This window comes from Triturus cristatus, chromosome 12, assembly GCF_964204655.1.
Source record: "Triturus cristatus chromosome 12, aTriCri1.1, whole genome shotgun sequence".
NCBI classification, from domain to species: domain Eukaryota; kingdom Metazoa; phylum Chordata; class Amphibia; order Caudata; family Salamandridae; genus Triturus; species Triturus cristatus.
The window spans coordinates 785,106,683-785,130,965 of NC_140595.1; the positions used below are offsets into that span (position 1 = coordinate 785,106,683).

The 24,283-nt window shown below is 41.8% G+C and overlaps 1 long non-coding RNA gene across 2 annotated transcripts in view; it reads right to left on the reverse strand.

Annotated features, from left to right (window-relative positions):
• Nucleotides 1-9,156, reverse strand: part of LOC146782835 (uncharacterized) — a 36,420-nt gene extending 27,264 nt beyond the window's left edge. For both annotated transcript variants that reach the window (XR_014971965.1, XR_014971964.1), the window contains exons 1-2: nt 5,039-9,156; nt 1,259-1,515 (exon numbers count right to left, since the gene is read on the reverse strand). This is a non-coding gene — a long non-coding RNA (uncharacterized LOC146782835). The remainder of the gene's footprint in view (nt 1-1,258; nt 1,516-5,038) is intronic.
• Nucleotides 9,157-24,283: the final 15,127 nt, after the last annotated feature.

Genomic DNA, 24,283 nt, shown 5'->3' on the forward strand with positions numbered 1-24,283 from the left:
TCTATCTTAATCTACGGGCCCAGCATCTTAGAAAACTTCAGGTGCTGCAAAACGTGGCCGCGAGAGTTCTCTCTTGGACACCAAAGTACGTATCTGTCAGGAACACCTTCAAATAATTACACTGGTTACCAGTGAAGGAGAAGGCTCATTTTAAAGCATTGTTCATTGTGTGTAACACACTACCCAAACAAGGACCACAACATTTAAGCCAGCAATTCAGATGGTACACACCCTGCAGAGCACTTCGATCATCTAATTCCAGAACTTTGGTGGTACCTACATTTAAATGAACAAACTGAGTGACAGAAGTTTCTATCTGGGTACCATAAAAATATGGAATAAACTCACGACCTCCATCCAATCAGCTTCTTCCTTACTTAACTTCAGACAGGAGCTGAAAACTTGGCTTTTTACTACTTCAGATTTCTGGTAAGATACCAGTCATTACTTGGTTCGATCAGTAGGTCAGCGCCAGGACACCGTTTGGCAACAGAGTGCTTTACAAGTCTTATAGATTAACATTAAAATGTAGACTACAACTATAAACTGTTTCATGCAACATACAGATAAGGTGGGGATAAATAAGCAATCTTTTAAATACAAGCACCTTGGTCCACTGCCAAATCAATACGGCAGAATTACCCTTGTGTACTGGAGGCGAACACTCCCTTTTGAGTAGCAGGGCTCTAAAAATCTACTGGCCCGCTTGCTATGGTGAGCCAGATTTAATCAGGACGGGCTATTTGTAGATCCTACTCACTCTTTCTGGTGAGCTGAAAATCCTCTAACTTCAGTCACTTGAAAGAAAAGTTAAAGAGGACAAACTGACTTTTGACCTCTGTCTCTGAAAGCAGAACAAATGTGACAAGATAACAAGATTTAAAAGCATCTTGGTTTTGATTGCTCACAAAGTGAACAAGCACTAAATATGCCTTTAAAACTTATCTTGTCACATTTGCTCGGCTTTCAGAGAGACAAGTCAAAAGTCCGTTTGTCTTCCTACATTTACTTTTCTTTCTGTGACTGAAGTTACAGGATTTTGTAAAGTGAACTCTGACAAATTGTGTTGAGATCAGTTTACCTGCAGGTCTAGTAAAATTTGTATGATTTTTTAGAGCCCTGAGTAGGATGATTCTTGCAGCCAACACATTAGAAATCACAAACATTCTGCAGAACCTTGCGTTTGGACAGTTAAGAGGAAACATACAAGACAACCTGGTTTCTCCCAGAAGTTAAATACCTTTACTGAAGTACCAACCTGAATCTGTCCACCTGCATAGTTGCCAATCCACATCATGCTCATCGTTAAAGGACTTGGAAAATCAATTATATATTACATGAAGCTCCCTTCTTCAGACTGCAGTCATCAACTTGGGTAGTCAGCATGTGTTTGGATCCATAATCTTATTGAGATAGTTCAGCAATGCCATGGTGGTGTATGAACCAACCTGCCCCACTAGGAGTCACATAGCGCATTACAGTACGGATGCTCAGAATCTCTTTCCCCTTGCAACACTGTAAACAAATGATCAAATAAGTTATTACTCAGTCCTCAATCAACAGGAATTGCAGGATACAAGGTATATCGCAACACTGTTTTGCAGTGAGTTATCACTTCCTGAGAAGGATGACTCCAAGTGTCAATCATAAGAGTCAATATTCAATACCAAAGACATCCTTTGACAGTAGGAGGACATCAACCCACCATAAGCATTGAACCAAATAATGAGCAAGTGCAGTATTTAGAGCTCATTTCAAAAGGTTAATGGCCACGCATAGGATTGCTCACCAGAGTAATATGTGACAAGGTGAAAGTTACATCAAGATCACTGAAAGCCTCTAGTGAATCCACAAACCAGAAGCTGAGGGAAGCAGCATAGTCAGCAGCTGGTACTTGCACTGTATTCTATTTGCAGTTATGTTGTGCTCTATATCTCATAAGAGGTGCCTTTCCCGTCAGGTATCACAATATTGTATGGGGATTCCTATGGAAGGAAGCCTGCATATACTACAAGAACTATGGGGGTAATGTTTAAATGTCATGCTTGAGGTCCACAGTTGTGCTCTTGCTGTGCCTAAGCTTTGATTAGAAGCCAAAAAAAAGACAGGTTGTAAGCATTAGATAGTGTAGGTATGGTTAGAAATTCTGCCAGTGAAGTGTAGCCTGTGTGAGAAGCTTTTTAGTCACACATTTATGGCAGCCTGCTCAAATTATTGCTACCAGTGAGTAGCTATGCCTATGCATTGCATGGGGTTAGGACAGAAGTTCATATTCAATTTTGGGCATTGAAAGTATCCACCGGTGACGGGGGTACACTAAGGATGTTAAATCTTGTATCAAGTGTAGTATTCGCTCAGCAATCCACACGAGTGTCACTGAAGCAACCTTTGATGATGGATATTTTTCAACCTGGTTTTGTATAGGCTCTTATTAATCCACCCAGGAGTGGAAAGGAGCCACCTATATGATTGGACATTATACAACCAGCTATAGTAAATGCTCTGGTGGGTCCCCCATGGAGAGACAGACACGATCTGACCAGCCATAACATGCCAGTGAAGTCTACCTAAGAGTAGCAGGGGATGACCGACAGGTACGGGCTTTATACAAGGGGCCATGGTAAGGGAGCAGCCTATAGGAAAGGGAGTTTATACAATCAACCATAATATGTGCTCAGCTGATTCTAACCATGAGCAGCAATTTAGCAGCCATTGTGCTATCAATCATAGTATAAGCTTTGAGTTGTTCCCATTAGAATGGCAAAGAAGCAACTCATAGAAGAGGCCATACAATAAGCAACCATCCAAAATGGTGTGAGGATTTCACTCAGGTAAAGCGGAGGTGGAAGCAATGGGAATCAGCATCATATAAGCTGAGGTAGATGCTGTGAGGAGTTGGTCCAGCTGACAGATCCACGGACAGGAGGGGATAGATAGCAGAGTAGTGGGGAATTATCATACAAGGTGGTCAAGTGGGCTATGAGACCAGGCACCAACAACAATCACCACAGGAGAAAGGCGGTAGAGGGAGAGAAGGAATAGTGTAATGAAGCAATCCGCTAATAAATATGAGGTGGGGTAGGGTTGAAGTTACCGTCAAGTGGCTCAACCTCAGTGGTGCAACAGAGATGGGGGCCACTCTATCCAGCTACGAGTAAAGCAAAGAGAAATTATTTGTTAGAGGATTCGTGGGGAACAGACCAACTCACATGTACTCGGTAATATCACCAGAAAGTTGAGAGAGGAAGTAAACAATGAAGCATAGTATGGTCATCATCTCCGACACTCAGGCACAGCACCTACTGTTTACCTAATAAAAGCCTGGTGTGCCAACTGCACAGGATCGAGCCATTGAGATTGTGTCTGGGTCATTCTATGCCACTCCCTCAAGGCAACTGAACAACAGACAAGGATGGCTGGCCAGCGTGATCCTAGGCTGTAGACCTGCCAAAGAGGTTAAGAAAGACATGTGACCTTGTCCTCCAGGGCCATTTGGATACATTTCCAAGCTGGAATGCTTTGTAAGTAGCCACTCAGAAGCCAGATGCAAAGCTGTATAGCCATCCACCATTGTAAATTCCCCACATGGAGGGGAGAAAGTGAAGCCAAATTCAAGGCTAATGTGCTAATCTGATTCCTATTGGATGGACATATTCAGACACAAGATTCACAACTTGCCTTTAAGAGAAACACAGCCCTTTGGTGGCAACCAAAAGTAGTAAAATGACACCCAGTCACCTAAATCTCAGGGGGAGTAGGAGTGGTCTCAGGTACTCTTTAGTCCCTGATCACATCATGTGATAGTACGCTGGGTTCTGGAAGGGAAAGATGTGGAACTACAAACAGAAACATGGCTATTAGATTTGTAGATCCTTTCTGTTTTTACAGTCTGGTTTCCCCGGGTAGAAAAGGGATTACTGAGACTACCCCTGGCTACTTCTTACTAACAATAAACAACTGCTTACTCGATAGACAGCTTCACAAGCCCTAAATAATCACAAATCATAAAACAAGAGAGCCCTTTATGTGTTAGGTTTAGAAGATGGCTGGACCAATGTTGTTTTAAAGAAAACTTCTATTGAATATTTAAGGCTACTGTGTGTCCGTATTCTCAAATAACATTTTTAGACCCCCCCCCCCCCGATTAAGATCAGCGTTCCTGTAATGACACTTATGATAGAAAGTAGTTTGATATCACAGCCACTGCCGTACAGGTCTAGGTAAAGGACCCCTGATTTGCTGACCTGGACCGAAAGTAATAGAGTGAATCAGGGGATGAACCACCTTGAAATAAATTATGAACCAAGGATTTAAAAAAGAATCAGGTAAGAGTAGGAGGCCCTCCTCTTCGTTAACACTTCAAAAATGTGGCAGCAAACACATTTTTCATTCGTGAAGCTCAATCAAATGTAAACACTTAAAACACAGCAAAGGGTTTATGCTTTCTCCACATTATTTGTTGCCACTATTAGTAATTGCTGAATAAATTTGGAAAGTTAAATACCTTTGTTTTTCAGTTACAATACGAGTATATTCCCATAGTTATAAAAATCCATAAAGCACCATCAATTTACAATTCCTGCAGCAAGTATCTCCAAAGCAACTACTAAATGAAGAGTTTCAATTTTGAATATAGTTGTGGCAACTACAAATGTGTTATCCCTTATATTTTGGTTAGGTACTGGGCTCCTTTGGCAACATTGTCAGGAAAACAGTCTTAATTTGTCCCGGATTCATCATTACTGCCCATTTCTTGCACAGTAGGTTTTGTTGGAGACCTTGAGGTGAATGCTATGAAACCTACAGATCTCTGACCCGATCTTACTCTGCCCTCTCTATTTCTTCTTTCCATTGCTCACTAAATTATTTCCTATTCACATTTTATTTGAACACTTATTTCAACCATAGTTTGAAACTTTACTGATGTCAGAGATCCTGTAGGTACCTGCACACAAACAGAAGAATATGAAAGAGAAACAACCATACATTGTTACAAATTAATGCATTACTATGAAAATAAAATCTTTTAAGGACCTACCTCAGATGCCCATCTCCATTCATGGTATAGTTTGTGGTCTGCTTCACTTCCCTGAAAAACGCTAGTTTTTACTCCACTTAAGTCAAATTTCAGGATCGTCTGCTCTCTGCAATGCTGGGTAGGATGTCAGGTCTCATTACGCCTCTTTGAATTTAGAGCACAAATCTTCCTGCACTTAGGATGGCAAAAGCACTGTTGTCTTCTGTGACAGCCGACCAAACCAACATCAGTTATGCTACTCAAGTCAGAGGTGAGTTCTCATCTTGGTCAAATCGGACTCCAACCATACCTCAAACTTAGAATGGTAATGAAACATCTCGGACAGTTCTGCTGGAGTGGTTTATGCAAAGTGACATTACAATACTTGGTTGTCTCCTCCACTTACTTAGTGACCTTTGCTGTTGGAAAGAAGACTGGAGAGGCCTTAAGTTAGAAGCAACTTAAGCAAGTTCACAAAACCTAATTTGATCCAATAAAGTGGAGATTAATCTTTCTCTGTTCCTTCAATAACAAGACACCAGTTAATGAAAGGACAAAATTCCTGAAAGCAAGACTCCACACAAGTTCACATCACTGCTTCAGGGTCCCTCTCAGGGAACCTTCCCATCCCACAGAAAAGGACTGTTACACCAGTGTTTTAATTTGACTTAAAAAAAATAAATCTCCTCTAGCCCTTTGTACATTATGACAAGATGGATGCTTGATAACGCAGTATCTTTTCTTGCTCTTTATTTATAGCGTTTCAACAGACTACATGTACAATAATGCCTTTCCCTAGCAAAACAGGAAATGGTAATATAAAACCAACATTCAAGATATACAAGGGCCATTAACTGATGCTCCTTTTCCTGTCCTGCTGCCTGCACAGTGAGGTGAAAACTGCATGATGCTGTTTTCTTGAAGAAATAGACAGATATTTTGTATCTTATTCACGCTCATTGCTGTTTTTCATAAAATCTACTTATTCTCTCAAATACATGACAGGTCAGCTTGACCTGTAACAAAATATTGGTCTTAAACTTGCTCCCTCAAGCACAGTTGGTTTGTTAATGCCGGGCAGGCAGGATAATTACTCTGTGGGGGTGCGTTGTTTGGAGACTCTTGGAGGCAAGCTAATTAACCCCGAGGGACCCCATTTGCTGCATACTCGCTTCAGAGACAAGAAAATTGCTATGGGAGAGAGTGTTTGTTAAAGGGCAGTGATTCGGTCTCCTGTTTTCTGTATTAGTCTAACGGCTTCAAGAGTGTGTGTGAATTGATCATCTGCTTCTAGATGCTTAGTTGAATTCTATTTGTTTTATGTTTGTAAACTGTGATTGGGATTAGTAACCCAGAATTGGGGTTTCTGTTTCTATCTAGCAACAACATTGCTTTTACTACTAGAGGAGAGGACTCTAATACTACTAATGTGTCTGAGGAAGAGATTTTTTTAGTGTAATTTGTGTGACTTCCTGGACATCAGCGGCTAAATCTATACCTAACGGAGTTTCTACCTCCTGTAAATCTGTGGTTTCCTCAATTTCAAGTACACTCAATGTGAGGGGGGGGGGGGGAGTTGTAAATTGACAGACCAAGCTAAAAATATTATGGTGTGGAATGCATGACCATGCCAATGGATGTGGTTCTATTCAACAGAGTGATTTGAACTCAAGATCCACAAGGTTTGGTTTTCATACAAATCCTATTGAGGGTCAACTCAAAAGATGGTTTATATAGCATATAGGGTTCACAAAGACAACACACATTATATGTTTTAATCAAGCTGAAGTTCTAATTGCTTCTAAAAAGGAAACACTTCTGACTCAAGAGGTTCTCCTTGATGTAGAATGGAATTTTTAGTGTTTGATCCAGGACCCATTTATCATCCAAACTCATCTGAGTGGTTCCCACCTTCTTTCATAGATTAATATATTAGTACTTGAATTAGCTCACCCGTTGCCAGGCCCACCCAGAGGAAAATGAGGGAGGAGTGCCTGAGGCCCACAGTTTCAAACAAGGTGGCTACGATATCTATTCTAAACCAAAACATAGGCACCTTTCTGGTTAAGTACCCAAGGGAAGTGCTTGACGGGGCCTGGCTTTCTTGCCAGCTCAGGGTACTAGATGTTCTGGGCCTTTCGAAAAAAATACTATGTACAGCAAAAGTGGCCAAAAGCTCAGGAGAAACTCTAGGTCTAGACATAATATATAGTTGCTTATGCTTTTTAGGGAATGCTAATACAGGGCTCTCTTTTGAGAGAAGAAATGTTTTATTCAGAATAGACCCTAAATTGGGTAATATGGTGGAGTCCGGGTGCTCTACCACAAAACCTATTTGAGGAGGATTATATGAAAGAAATGGTCAAATAAGTGCAAGCTTTCACTTCCCTGGACAGGGCCTATTCATCTAATGAATGTTTGGTCTGATCTCTTCCGGGGCCAGCGGATATCAGGGACTTTTCAACCTATTACAGGTCCTACAGAAGCTCCAGTGTCCAGGCCAATCTTCTTCCCGCAGGGTAGGGGAGGATGCTTTGGCCAGCTCGGAGGACAAGCAAGGGGAGAGAGTACCAAAGATGAGTTACTACCCTACTCTCTGCACACGTTGGTAGCAGATCAGCCCTGTTTGCCCAGGAGTTGTACTTGGTTTCCCAAGATCCATGGGTATTGCATTGTGATGGGGGTTCAAATAGACTTCTTTTATATACCTTTATAGGAGAGGACATCCTTTCCAATGCATTTCTTCCAGGGTGAGGTGGAATTAAACCATTTACAAACCAGCTAGGCCACAAAGTGTAGCACATCCAAATCAGTCTCAAATTGGGTTTGCGCACTTTGAATAGCACCAGCTATCCTGTATCCTGAATTTTCCAACCTTTGACAACTTAGAAGCAACCTTTTAAAAGGCTGGGATAATAACTTTGGAACCATGTCATTTACCTTGATGCTTAGTTTGATTTAATATTCAGATATATAAAGGTTACTAAATTGAAGTCAGAAATTGAGGAATTATAAAAATTGAAAACATGGATCTTAAGGATGGAATAGAAAAGCACTATGCAATATTTGAGAAGTGATACATAAATATCAATTATATCCGAGAAAAAACTCAGAAAGATCGAAAGGTATGACAGATTACAGAGATGGGTTGATTTATAGGTTGGCACGTAAATATGACAATGTGATTTATTATTAAGGACAAACAGGACACTTATGATGAAGCTTTGGGCTTGCCTTTAGTAAGTAGCAGTTCCCTATCATTTCTAATTAGTAACACACCAGACTACTTCCTCACTACAGAATTTGTCTATTTTTTTATTTTTATTTTATAGACGGAATGAAACGGTTATGCATGGCCAAAAGGCAAACAAGAGGAAACGTAAAACAAGACTAGAAGGTAGAAACTGGTAAAGGGTAAAATGTGGAGGAAAAAAGGGGTACAAGCTCAATTGAAAAAGAATGAAGCATCATTGTTGGACTACCCCCTGACTGCAGACCCTCCTAATTCTTGGCATTCCAAAAAGTACTATATTAAACAATGTTCAAAACAAGAAGTTTGTAATCATTAATTTCTCCGATAGGGTTTGGATAAATTGGAAATAGGGTTACTGAGTAGAGGTCACAGCTTTTGTCCCGGCCAATTTTGCGATCCTGTAGATATTCATGTTGACCTGTATAAATTTGTTCGATCACTGAAATTAAAGGAATGCTTCAAAGGATTAAAAATCCTGTGTTACCTATTCTTAAACCACTATCTCTGGTGCACACTATTTCAAATGTTTATGATCTGCAGAAAATGACAAATGCATCATCACTGAAACATTATTAGACATGTTGGATATTTCTGAAGATGTCAATGTTGAATTTTGGATCATGACAACTCTCCAAATTCTCTTCACCTGCTGCAAAGCTTAATAATAAACATTTTTTTAAAGAAAGGGTCATTATCGATTTAGATAGATTGCATGATAAGGACACTAAAGAACCACAAATGAAATAACTTGACATAGGCAGAGAAACAAGCCTTTAACAGATTACAACTGACTAAGATCATCATCATTCGCAAAGCAGATAAGTGTGGAAATATCCTCATTGTGAATAGGGAAAATTGCATTGGTGAAATCAATAGATAATTTGCAACTGCCACTTGTTGTAAACTGATCTCAAGTAACCCCATAAAAGAGCTGACTTTAGGCCAGATGTATCAAGCTATTTTGTGATCGCAAACAGTGCGATTAGCAAAAATCGCCCGTTTGCGAACGCGAAATGGCCTTATGCAATATATATATAAGCTTTCGCATTCGCAAAATTGGTAATCAAAAAAATGTGAATCCTAATTTTGCAAATTCTAATTTTGCGAATCCTAAATTGCAAATTCACAATTTGGGAATTGCAGACCAATGTATGAAGCATTCGCAAATTGCGAATGAACCAAATTTTGCACGTGCAAATAACCACCAACTCAAGTCAGGTGGTAACCAGGTGCAAACTATTTAAACAACCCCAGAGAGCCTTAGAATGTTTCACAGTGGCAGTGGTGTGTGTCATAGCGAGGAGGATGCGGATTCAAGCAGCAGCCCAGAGAACGAGGACGACACAGGAACACATTTTTCAAGTGCACATAACCTCGTTTCGGCAGACAGAGGAAGAAATCCATGACAGATATAAAATAGACTCCGCAACAATACTAGACCTGATAGCTGACCTACATCCAATACTGTAGCATCAAACCCGCAGGACCCACGTCATTCCCACATATGTTCACTGCACCTACTAGCATCAGGGAACTACCAGGGGGTGATAGCTGCAGCAGGAGGGGTGTACCAAAGTTGCATTTCACTCTTCCTAAATGCTTTCTTGGATGCAATGGTACAGATGACACACCATTACATCAGATTTCCCACTACACAAGTATTACTGCAGACCAAATTGGATTACTACCACATAGCCCAATTCCCACTTGTAATTGGAAGCATCGATGGCACACATGTAGCCATCTGTCCCCCCTCAGCTAATTAGTATGTATTTAGTAACAGGAAATCCTTTCATTAACTCAACATCCAGTTCATATGTAATGCCTCACACATAACTGACATAGTGGCCAAATATCCTGGCAGTACACACGATTCATTCATATTCAGACATAGCGAAATATACGCACATCTCACTGGGGGTGAATTTGGCGAAGGATACCTAGGTAAATGCATGTAACTCACTTTGACAGACTCCTTGGATCTGTACAAATAGGACAGTGATTAATCTATTGCCTTTCATCCAGTACATGACAGTGCATATGCTGTGCGTTCCTTCATACTCACACCATACCTTAATCCTGCAGCTGAAAGTGAAAGGAAATACAATGCTCCACACAAGTCTACGCGCAATGTCGTAGAGCGGACATTCGGCCTAATGAAGAGTCAGTTCCGCTGTCTACACAAAAGTGGAGGTGCCCTGCAGTATAGGCCAGAGATCTGTTGCAAAATTGTAGCCACTGGTGCCATGCTGCACAACCTAGCAACAACCAATGGCATACCATTGGACCGCACAGATTCGGAGTCTGATGAAAAGGATGAACCACGTTCACCTCGCAGAGCAGCAGGTGGCAGACTGAGACGTGATGAAATAACACAACTATTTCTGGGTGAGTAATGATGAGACAATGCACCTCATGACTTTTGTTCCACTGTTTTTGTTCGCCTTAAAATCAAGTAAACCATGTGCACACAACCATGTGTGAATTTTGTATGTCAACATGGCATTTATACTGACCATGCACCAACCTTTTTTTTTTTTTTTTTTTTTTTTAAAGAGGCAGCAACAGGGGAAGAGGGCGCTGGTGAAGAGGGCGCTGGTGGAGAGGTCCACCCAAGGCCAAATACAAGAACGGGACATGTTCAGGACCAGGCGACGAACATACAGACGGTAGCAATATACAAACCCACGATGGCTCCTGAACCAATCCCAATATATGATCTAAGTACATGCTCTCCTATGCAGAGACACAGATTTTAAGAAACAGTCTATACTTTGTGCCTGCTAAGCTCAAAGACCCAGTTGAAACCAAAACTGAAATTTTGCATATTCTGTGTATAATTAGACTTAAAACTTATTTCTTGGATTCCGATGCCACTGTGGATCAAGAAACCAAAGTGAGTGGCCTAAAACAAATCTACGTTTTGTCCAGATATCTCCAGTATGCCGCCAGAGATCAGTAACTTTGAAGGCACAATTATTAAGGGGGCAGACCAACTGATTGAGAAACAACTATTCTGCAAACAGAACTGCTCCAAGGCTGAATCTGTTGCTATCTGCAACTTGGCCATGAATGATTTAATCGGTATTAAACCAGCTAAACAAGGGGTGGAGGGGAATTGTCATATGAGACAGCTCCCTCTATAATGAAGAGGTTTTGTGACAATTGAGGTACACTTTCCATTACCGACTGGTAGATGAAAATCCCAGCCGTGAAATTAAGACCAAAATTCACGATTTTACATCAAGAGCCCTGGAAGAGGGATGGAAATGTAAAAAGGAATTCACATTTCCCAATAACAAAGAATGTACAATTCCAAATAGTTAAGTTCTACCCAAGATTCATAAAAATCCCTTCCAGCCTCCTGGACGTTCCAATATTTCTGCCCGTGGTTCGCTTTAAGAACCACTGGTGAAATATGAGGATGTGTTTCTTAAATCGTTTGTTTCCAAGACTAAAGTGTATATTCGAGAATTAGAGACGAGATTAGTAAGGTTGAAGAACTTCCATTTGATGATACAAGACAATACCTTGTGACTTTTGACATCGAGTCGCTCTATACCAATATCCCGCAAGATGAAGCACTTAGTATTAAGAGAAGTATTATTATTATTATTATATTATATATGAATTTGTTAAGCGCGCAGCTACCCGTGGGTTTCCCGGCGCTAGAAGCACAAAAGTAAGGAGGGCAAGCAGGAGTGTAAGGGCGGGTTACAGGGAAAACTCTATTCAACTCTAGACCCACTCCACATGCAGTCCCCACATAATTGGTTGGTTCCTTGGCAACCATGTGTTTGAAGTATAACTTTTTCTCATTTAAAGGGAAGATACATCTACAAATTAAAGGTGTTGCCATGGGCTGCTATTTTGCCCCCAAAATAACCAACATGGTAATGGACTACTTTGAGAATAAGTGCATCTATAATAATACCAGACTATATAAGCCATATATACAGAAGTGGTTCTGTTATATTGACGATATCTTGATATTGGCAGGCGAATTGGCAAGACTGAATGAATTCCATGGATGGCTCAGCTCCAAGACTTCAGACTCAAACTTTGCTATTACATATGACACACAAAAAACTAAACTTCTTAGACCTTATCATACAGAAAAAGGGAGAGCACCTGGAAATATGTCTGTTTAGGAAGTCCAATGATCGTAACACTCTGCTCCATTTTTCTAGTAACCACCCACGTTCCCTTAAAGAGAATCTGCCACATGGACAGTTTCTCCGAATCAGGAGATACTGTACTAATAGAAATGACTAAAATTTTGAGAACGAAAGAAAGCAAGGTGATCTACCTGTTCCTACCTGCTCCTAGATTTAAGAAGTAACAGAACGGCCCTAGGAAGTGGCGGCAATACATCAGAGCCCATGGAAATAGGCACAGAAAGAGCCTCTCTCATGGCCGAAGAAAGAGAACGATGATAAAAAAATGATCTATGCCTATACTGTGGAAGAAAAGACCATTATGTATTGGATTGCTTAGTTAAACCTAAAGGAAGGGCTAGGGCGGTACAAGCCAGTGCCATCACAGTGGTTAAAAAGGCAGAAAAATACAGAGCTCAAGACAACAGGATGGGAAGTTCTTGGGCGTAAACATAGTTAATTCAGTTTATCGAGAGCTAAGATCCACACGTGCCCTTTTACGTAAACCTACAGGTGAGCATAGACAATCAGTGGCACTCTCTGAAAGCTATGTTGGATATGGGAGCCACTGGACTCTTTATGGATGAGGAGTTAGCTCGTAAATTATAGTTGGTGCTCCTTAAAAAACAGGAACCAGAAACTGTAGTGGCAGTGGATGGACGACATTTGGCTTCGGGCCCCATCCACTACAACACCAAGGAACTAAGTTACATGCGAAAGCAGTCATTGGAAAATACTGACATTTAACATCATACAAGCGCCACAGTATGGAATTGCACTGGGGCTTCCTTGGCTATGTAAACACAACCCCAATATTGATTGTAATAAGGAGTTAATGGAGTTAATGTCGCTGTATTGCATGGAACACTGTAAAAAAGTACAGGACAATCTGGCAAAGGCCTTATCAGAGCAACATGTAAATCGCCACAGCCGAAGAGAAGGAGGTAGAATTCAGCGTATTCAGAACGCCTCCGCCGACTCATCCTGGACGTCCCCCGACGCAGCCACATCTCGTGCCACCTGAGAGACCTGCACTGGCTCCCGGTCAACAAGAGGATCACGTTCAGACTCCTCACCCACGCACACAAGTCCCTCCACGACCTAGGCCCAGGGTACCTCAACAGCCGCCTCACCTTCTACACGCCCACCCGCCGGCTACGTTCCGCTAACCTCGCCCTCGCCGTTGTCCCTCGCATCCAGAGAGCCACCGCTGGAGGAAGGTCATTCTCCTACCTGGCAGCTAAGACTTGGAACTCCCTACCCGTCCACCTGCGGATGACCCAGGACCACCTGGCCTTCAGGAAACAGCTCAAGACCTGGCTGTTCGAGCAGTAGCAGACCCCCTTCCCCAAGCGCCTTGAGACCCTTACGGGTGAGTAGTGCGCGATATAAGTTCCATGATTGATTGATTGAGAATTGCCACTTTAATACTATGACCTAGAGGATGTCTTAAATGAAAAACAAGCAAACACATTTCCTCCACATCGGGTTTATGATTGCCAGATTTATCTAACTCCAGGAGCAATTAAACCATGTGGATGGATCTATGCCCTCACAGAACCAGAGAATGAACACCTGCGGCAGTATCTTAATACCTATCAGAAAAATGGATTTATAAAGGCCCTCTAAATCCCCTGCAGCCACACCCTTGTTCTTCATCTCTAAAGTAAATAGAGAACTAAGGGCTTGTGTGGACTTCAGAGCCTTAAACAACGTCACAATAAAAAACCAGTACCCTTTGCCTCTAATTCTGGTTCTATTGGATCAGGTATGACAAGCAGTCATCTATACAAGACTGGACCTCAAAGGTGCATACCATCTGGTGAGAATGCATAAGGGAGACGAATGGAGGACAGCCTTCCATACTCGATATGGGCTCTTTGAATATACAGTCATGCCATTTAAATTGTGCAACACCCCTGCAGAGTTTTTTTTTTTTATATGATGTACTGAATTCCTGGACATCACCACCATTGTATACATTGATGACATTCTGGTATACTCCAACAAAGAAGATTATACGGCACATGTTCAAGCCATATTGTTAACACTTCGTAAAAATCACCTATATTGCAAATTGAGCAAGTGCAAGTTCCATGTGAAAAAGCTGGAATTTCCGGGTGTCATGCTCTCAGCTGAAGGACAGGAAATGGCAAGACTCAAGATACAGGCGGTAATGGACTGGCCACCACCACGAGATGTGAAAGATGTGCAATGCTTTAGGCTTTGCGAACTTCTACAGACGTTTCATTAACCAGTTTTCATGTGTAGTGGCACCCATCATGAAAATATTAAGGAAGAATGTCCCTTTTCAGTGGTCAGACGAGGCTCAGTACTTATTCATGTTTTTGAAGGTTTTTACCTCTGCACCTATTCTAGCGCACCCTCACAATGAAATAGCCTATGTCATAGAAACGGATGCTTCTGATGTGGCAATAGGAGCGGTACTGTCCCAAAGAAACAAAAATAATGGCCAGCTCCAGCTGGTGGCGTACATGTCATGGAAATTGAACACAGCAGAATCGCATATCATCGCACAGAAGGAATTACTGGCAATCAAAGGGGCATTCGGAGAACGGAGACATTACTTGATGGGAGCAAAACGTACAATCACAGTCTACAATGATCACAGGGACTTGCAGTTCATGAAATCAGCTAGTTTACTCACCCCAATACAGTTAAGATGGATGCTGTTCTTTGTAGAATTTGATTTTGTAGTAACATACCCCCCTGGAGTAGACGACAAGAAAGTAGATGCCCTTTCCCGTCAGGACCACGCTCCAGACATCCAACAAAGAAGTGAAGGCTATTATTCCTTACAGTAAGGTAATATGCCTTCTACAAATGGATCCGTTTTTTGAGCAAATAAAACAAACTACGAAGAAATCTACTTGGAAGAATTGGTTGGGGAAAAAACTGACTGGCAGCTGAAGAACGAGCTGCAAATGAAAGAGCGTCAGTTGTTAGTTCTCTGTGTTGAACTACAGAAATTAGTTTTCCCGGTGGTGTCATGTGAATCCTTGTGCTGGACATACAGGGATGGATAAAACACTGGAGAAGATACTAAGGCAGTGTTGGTTGCCCACAGTTCGACAAGACATTCACACACAAGTCAAACAGTGTGTGATATGTAATCAAGCCAAATCGGATCATAGCAGACCACAGGGTTTACATCATCCTTTACCTACCCCAGAGAAACCATGGGAACATACATCTCTGGATTTTGTAGTATGAAGATCAAGGGTGCACCACAATATTGGTAGTTGTGGATAGCCTCTAGAAGTTGGGACACCATTGCTTGTCCAACTCTTCCTTCTCCAGCTCAACTGGCCAAGCTAGTACTCATACACATTGTCCACTTGCATAGTTTACCCTCAGTAATCATGTCCAACAGAGAACCACAATCCACTAGCCAATTCTGGAAGGTTTGGTGTAAAACCCTTCAAATTTCTGCCAACACATCCACCGCCTCTCATCCCCTAACAGACGGACAGCGAGAACATGTAAATCAGACCTTAAAGCAGTATCTTTGGTGCTAGGTGGACCAGACAAAAGACAAGTGGGTGGATCTTTTATTACTTGTCGAGGTAGCGTATAATAGTGCTCAACATAGTCCGATTAAGATGGCTCCGTTTTACTGCACTTTCGGATTTCATCCTAGGTTAATTCGTTTGGTCCAACCGGTACTCTCTGAAAGAACCCCTGAACTTGAAACTCGTACCAGGGAGACACAAGACACCCTTCGAGAAGCTTGAAGAAACCTACTGAAGGTCAAAAGACAATACAAAAGATATGCAGATCAACATCGATGCTCCGGGTCAGAATATAAAAAAGGAGAGTTTGTAGGGTTGTCTACAAAAAAAATATATGTTTGAAAGAAGATAAAGCATTTTCAACCCGAGGTTCATTGGTTCCTACCAGATTTTGCAGTGCATTAACCTTGTGGCAGTTAAGTTGGCCTTACTAGTTAACATGAGAATCCATCCGGTGTTCCATGTTTCACTGTTAAAACCTCTGGTAACACCGTTGAAGAAGCCAGTACCCATTTAGGTGAACAATGAACCTGAATATTAAGTGAAAAAAATACTGGATTCAAAAACAAGGCAAGGGTTGCTATGCTATTTCTCAGCCTGGAAAATTATGGTCCGAGGAAAATTCTTGGGAGCCTGATTCCAATGTACATGCACCCTGTCTCACGTCTACATTTCATAGAAAAAATCCTGGTCAGTGGCCCTCAGAAGAGGGAGGTGCTGTTACACAATCCACCCCCGCATAAAAACCGGCCTCTACTCACAAACGCATGAGAGCAGTGAAGCATCGCCCCTACTTACCCGGTATGGCTGGGACTGGGCTTGGCTGGCGAAGTGGTGGTCAGCGAAAGAGGTCTCCGTGCCTGTGGGGAACTCGGTGATGTGGCTGCACAACAACTTGGTTTGCATTCGGTTTACAGACCCACAAACTACAACTCCCATTATGGCTCAGCGGAAGGGACCGAGTGTGTCAGAGACACTTTGGAACTGAACCGGAGAGAAAGACCAGTTAAAGGGAGCATGAAGATGCTGGTTATTCTCCTGCTGAGTCAGTGTAGGATAAGGGTACACTTGCACGGTCTTGATTCAGTTCCCCCCCGATATCGCTATTTCTTCAATACTTGCTGCTAATTGCCCTTTGGGGGCATTCGTACGTCATGAGACTATTGGGCCTGCAATCATGTCCTAAGTTGGGTGATTACTGAAACCAAGTATCGTGCTTACAGCTCCATGTATGGGATGCATTAAGTCCCTTCAGGATTACAATCACTTGTTTTAGGTATATAGGCACCTTGGAAAAGAATGTGGATACACAAGTGTATAGGATATGACAATGATACAAGCAAACACTTTAAAGGGATCAAAAGAAGTATTTTGATGTTTATTATTTGGTTTATCTCTAACAGGGGGTTCAAGAGGCGGCCTTCTGCTCTGCGCCTGTAATATGGAACCATTCATGTGTGCTGGTGTGTATGGATCTTTTGTACCTATAAAAGTGAGAAGTCCTTGTGCGCATGATTGTATTGGTGGACCACAGAATTCATGTTCCCTTTGGACCTCTATCCCGTTTTTAGCACATTACCTACCATTGCTGAATTAGTTACAGGACTATTGATTCACTGCCTATCTTTAATGGATGGAGAGTTATTATTTGTTTTACAGGTATGAGTCGCTCACATGTATAGTTAAGAGAAACAGTATACCTATCTTCACTTATAAGTCAATATTTTGCTTTTCAGATCTTCCCTGCTGACCCCTACCTTTCGTTCCCCCCGGTTGATCATCCCATTCGCCTGTGTTAATATAGCATTCAGGGTTGAGACTGTTGAGAGGTGGACCCCTTTTTGCTTCAAACCGCTCCTGAGGAATCATCGAGCTGACAATATGCGTGCTATGCAGAACAAGGACAAACAATATCAGGTTGCACGACATTTTGAAGAGGTACATTAGAGCAACAGAAATTTGCTTCGGTTTTATGTCATTGATTGTGTTCCCCAGACAGTGAGAGGGGGTGATTGAATATATAAACTGAGGCAATTAGAATATAGAGACATACGTTATCTTGATACTAAAATGCCAAATGGCTTGACCTTCAATCAATCAAGAAATTTGTAAAGCGCGCTACTCACCCGGAGGGTCTCAAGGCGCTAGCGGTGGGGGGGGGGGGGGTCTGCTACTGCTCGAACAGCCAGGTCTTGAGTTGCTTCCTGAAGGAGAGGTGGTCTTGGGTCAGACTGAGGTGGATGGGGAGGGAGTTCCAAGTCTTGGCTGCCAGGTAGGAGAAGGATCTTCCTCCCATGGTGGCTCTTCGAATGCGTGGAACGGCGGCGAGGGCGTGGCTGGATGATCGTAGCTGGCGGGTGGGAGTGTAGAAGGTCAGGCGGTTGTTGAGGTACCTGGGGCCCAGGTCGTGGAGGGCCTTGTGTGCGTGGGTGAGGAGTCGGAACGTGGTTCTCTTGCTGACGTGGAGCCAGTGCAGGTCTCTCAGGTGTCAGGAGATGTGGCTGTGTCGGGGGATGTCCAGGATGAATCGTGCGGAGGCTTTCTGGATGCGTTGGAGTCTTTTCTGTAGTTTGGCTGTGGTTCCGGTGTAGAGGGTGTTACCGTAGTCTAGTCGGCTGGTGACGAGTGCCTGGGTGACCGTCTTCCTGGTTTCGGTGGGGATCCATCTGAAGATCTTTCGGAGCATGCGTAGGATGTTGAAACATGATGATGAGACGGCGTTGACTTGTCTGGTCATCGATAGGGAGGAGTCCAGGATGAAGCCCAGGTTGCGTGCGTGGTCCATTGGTTTGGGTGCGCTACCCAGGGCAGGGGGCCACCAGGAGTCGTCCCAGGCAGAAGGCGATGATCCAAGGATGAGGACTTCCGTCTTGTCTGAGTTCAGTTTCAGGCGGCTGTTCATCATCCACTCGGCTACGTCTTTCATCCCTTCGTTTAGGTTGGTTCTGGCGGTGGCTGGGTCGTTGGTGAGGGAGAGGATCAGCTGGGTGTCGTCGGCGTAGGACAACTCAACTTTGATGAGGAGTTCGCCTATACAAAGCATCATTCTCTCAAATAGCATGCTGTTATCATTTGGATGACTGTTTGTTGTTGGAGAATGATTTAAAAGTAACTGCGTAGCTTCTGATGGTTTTTAATTCACCTAATTATGCACTATACACTTAAATTTTAATTTGAGTTTTTCTTTGTGATTTTGTGTAGCTTGAACTAATCACACATTCGTTTGTCAAGAACATTATGTAACTAATCAAGGATTCATTATTCGTGATTACAAGCTGATGAAGGCCCACTTAGGCAGAATTGTATGCAGGACTCCATTATGGAAAATATGAATGTTATGAGTTAATCTAAAAAATGAGTGAATTACCTATTGAGGGTGTGAATTAATGTAATTATTAGTTTCCTAGAAAATAGGAGTCATTTTTACAAGATTAACAACATTGGATTGGTGTCGTCATATTACCTACAACCATTTCTATCCTGTGAATTGTGGGTGTGATTGCACATAATAATGAACTCAACAATACAATAATTATCACGATATTTACATGATGTATTTTGCAAGTAAATATAGAATGAATTTATAAATGAGTCATGTCTGACTAACATGTCTGCCATGCCTTATATATATGAAATCCAAAGAAGTTTGGGATTTGTTTCATTGTTTATTACTAACTATTGAATTGCCGTTGAAAATATATGAGAGTTCATATATGGGTTATAAATGTATCATGATTGTGGGTGCTTCCCTAAATATGATGTTTCATTGATATGAATTACTTTGGGACATAGGGATTGGGATATCTAAAGACACATGTTAAGATGTCTGCCACATTAGATGACAAAAAGCCCTGTTTTGGAAGTCTGTTTTTTATGTTAAAGAATGTATACACTTAAATTTGGCCAGAGAGTTCTGTTTATACCCATGACAAAGGCATGTAAAGGCCAAAATGTATTAGGGCTAGTTTGGCCATGAAAATAAACCCCACTAAAGGAAGTTTGTTGTGGTAGTGTATTCCTTTCAGGATGGAGTGCGTGTTATGCAAAGTTCTGCAATCTGGTGACTTTTGTATAATAGGGTTTTTCCTGTAACCCAGACACGCACCTGTCTGCTGGTCGCCGGCAAATCTGAGGACAGTGGAACTGAATATATGAATATACACACACACACACATATATACACACACACATATATATATATGTATATATACACACACACACACACACACATATATATAAATATATAGTTTTATTTTAGGTACCCCAGCCGAGGGAGTTTGGGGATTCGCTGTGTAAAAAAGAAAATAAATATTTTTTAAGTTTAGACAAGACCAGTGACCAATTAATAATCTCATTGGCATATTTAGGTTTCTATTTATTCTCACAGGTGACTAGCCTTTCTGTCTCATACATGTGCCCATCCTAAGGCAGTTACCAATGATATCCCTTATGGAGAGATGGTTCAAGTGAGACACAACTGTAGTAAGCAAGAAACATTTAGTATGAATTTACAAGACACAAACAAAACACTTGCTGAGAGGGCTAGAGTCAAACAATTCTGGGAAAAAAGCAGAGTAGATGCTCCTGCACTGATGATAGACGGACATGTCATTTGAGATCTATACAGATGGGTCACAACAGAAATTTAATTATTTTCTTAGGCCCCCTTGATGTTGAACTAAGATCCACAGTTGATATATGCTGATCCTCTGATCATAGTCAGCCTGCAAATAATATGGAATAACTGGAGAGTAGCTATTGATTACTAGAGTTATTGGAACTTTGCTGTACTGTTCTTTTAGTTTTGTTCGGACAAATTGCGTGAGGCACTTCTAAGTCTGATCAGTATATATATATATATATATATATATATATATATATATATATATATATATATATATATACAGATCATAGATTTTATTTAAACTCTTTACCTTATCAGGAGTCATTTGGTTCTTTTAATATTGAATTTTGAGTTCTTCACATTAGAAGTATGAGGATTACTTTGCATGTATTAGGATTCAATTGCTGAACTGAAATTACAACTGTTTGCTTGAGCAACTGACCGGTGAGTTTTAATCTTCATTTGTGGCAACTCTTTGATGTTAGACTCCGCTATTTTTTACTCAATGTATAAAGCTAATGAAGATTGTGATCATTAGCGGATTGCTCATAACATTGCAGATTGAGGTTTCTTGTGGTTGGATTGCAGATTGTGCACTAGACCCATTTACATTGTTCAATTTTGGCAACGCAACTAGTTCATATTTTAGCCGGAATGTCGATTGCGATTACCCTGTTTAAAGCAGGAGCTTGTAACTAGGCCAAGACGGCGCAGTTGTTTGGGATATCAGCAATCATCTACTATGATCTTTGCTTTGTGGTAATCAAAAATGTAAAAAAAACTGATTTTTATAGAGCGCAAACTTGACCCAAAGGTATCAGAGCACTTTACAGGAGCACCAGTTGCATTACAGATAGACATTCATTTTTTATGTAAGGCACAGGAAGATTAAGTGATTTGGCCAGAATCACAGGATGTTGAGCGCATCTGCCAAGAGTCTAACCTGATTCCACAACTTCAAGGTCGACTGCTCTAGCAGTTAGGCCACATCCTCTCCCCAATGAAATTAATAAATTGTGATATAGTTTGTGGGATGATATTGGTGGCTTTAGATTAACAATATGTAGATCAACGTAGGGCTGATGTAAATTGCTATTGTTATTACCTTGCCCACAATAAGTAATCAGGACTATACACCAAGATGGCTGCCCTCTATTTCAGGCTGTTGAATGGCATTTATTTTTTACAAACATGTGGTGTGTGTTGAGCTAGTTGTTTGGGATATATAAGGGCATAGAAGAGACATCTTATACAAAGCTATCTTCAACACCGGCTTATGACTATTGTTATATTGCTTCAGTGGTCTAAGTGCAGGATTGGAAGGGCAAGGCGTGCCCCTATTTTTTATTTTATTTAATACAGTCAATTCCCCTACTTCTTTATTTTAAAAAGGCATCACAGGACTGCAGAAATGGTCTGTACTTAAAAATTATTATGTGATCATCCAGCCCTGTGTGATGCACATTGAGAAAGGCCTTTGCAGTCACCACTACATCCACTCCCTTCCCCTCTGTATCTGGGGCCAGGCGCCTTCCCAACAACACTGTAGGTGCTGTCAGTCTTTGGTAAGCACATGAAAGGGCTACCTAGGATGGCCCTGCTGCTACAGTGATTTATACCTCATTTAGTGACGAGGCTACCTGCCTGCCCCCACTGTAAACAATACAGCAGTCACATCAGGATGCATTGGAGGCCCCACCCTTGACCTCATCTGCCCTTTATTTTAAGGCTCACCCAGATGGACAACGCCACCAGGAATGAAGAGGAGGAATTCAGTGTGGCTGACTGTGCCAATCCACTCTCCACCCAACTAGACCTGGAAAATAGGAGGAAAGGAGGCTGCAGTAGAAGAGGCCCTCCACTGGTCTCTGTACCCAGTGCCAACCCAGACCCAACAGCCTCTCCTAGACATAATTCTTCGTGCCTGCCCAGGGGTCTTCAGCCCCTCCTTTACAGTTCTGCTCTTTTCTCATCACTGGGGCCAGTAAGAGCAGCCTGGAATGCCAGGAGCTGAACTCAGCGCTCTTTAACAAAGTACGTTGGGAAAATGGAAGAATCTGTGGTGCTTTTTAAGAAAAAATATTTGTGAAAAACGTATCATTAGCTGTTTTCATTATTTATAAAATGTATACTGCTGCTCTGTCTGCATTCAGGGGGATGTGGTCTTCTTAAAACATACTGTTTACATTTTTTAAGGATATAACGTATAGGCAACCCAAAATGTCCAGTTCTGTGCCCCCCTGCGCGCCATTTGACACCATGCAGGGTCGTGCAGTCAACACAAATTGGTCCTGGCACCAAGTCCGAATTGGACTTACTGGGCATGAGATGGGAGGCTGGTTTTGTTACAAGAGCCCAGCCAGTTGTGCAGTAGCACTGCGAAACCGCCCCCGTAACAAAACCAAGAGGACTGTCCAGCATAATGACTTACTTCTCAGTCTCACTGTAGACTTCCTTATATTCCCAGCAGTTTTCAGACGACAAAAGTGTCAAGATTGGGATCTCTGGTGGTTTATTTGCTGAAGAGAGATCAGAGTTTTGTATATTTGTGTTTTTGACTTAGCTAAATGTAGTGCAGAGGGTTAATATGCCTGCTACAAAGAACGTATATCACACATAACAGAACTGTATTTAATGTGTGTAGCTCAGTGGGTTACTACTTTTGTCACATGCAATGCATAACTTACAATCGTAATAAATCTAGCACCGTGAGCTATGACCTGCTGTCAAAGAGTTGCATGCAAACTGCGTGGTGCAGGTTTGAAAGTTGTTTTCCCCAGTCTTTCATTATCATAATTCTGATAAAATGGGTTTGTTTGGGTAGAAACACATTCTCATAAGTAAATTCAGCCACAGTGTTACATTTTAGATCCTAATTTTGTGCTTCTTCAGATCAAGCACTCTTAAAAAATGTCCACTAGTATGACAACACAATTGGTACACCTTGTAGTCCATTTTGTCTTGATTAGCATTTTCTAATCACGATTTACATACATATGATTCTGTATGTGTGCATGATGTAAAGTGTTACGACTCCCTACACTGGTATGAGCGGTGCTATTAAAAAATGAAATAGATGTGAGAGGCACTATAGAGATGAGAGGCAAGTTAGAGGTTGATAGTGAGGGAATCATTGAAGTGCCCCAACAAGATTGTCCTATCCTGGTGCACTGTAAGGTAAGCCCGGGCAGTTAACTCCACTCTGCCAGCGGAGTTTTGCCCACTCCGTGCTACGTTGAGAACGTGGAGTTCAGGCAAAACTCTGACTCTGTGGGAGAGCGGAGTTAGCCAGCCCCTCCACCCTCCCTAATATAATTATAATTAAAAAAGGCAATTCCCTTACATTAGGGAGGGTGGAGGGGAGCGGAGCGAAGTTCCACGGAGTTTCTTTCCAACCCTGTGGAACTCCGCGTAGTTACAGTAACCCCGGGTGGAGCTGGCGTAGTGAAAGGTCAGTTACTGTGCTCCAAATGCTAATAGTATTGAATATATAATAAAAATGTATTAAAGAATGCACTATTTATGTAATTTCTTACAATATTTTATTGGGGAGAGAACCCCTTCTCCCCCATGTCCCCTTTGTCGTGGTTGGGCTCGCTTGGTGTTTACGCGTGACACACCATATGGGGGTTGGACAAAATTGACCAGGGGTTCTTTGGGTTCCCAGTTCAGCCCTGTCTGACATCAAATTAAAATTGC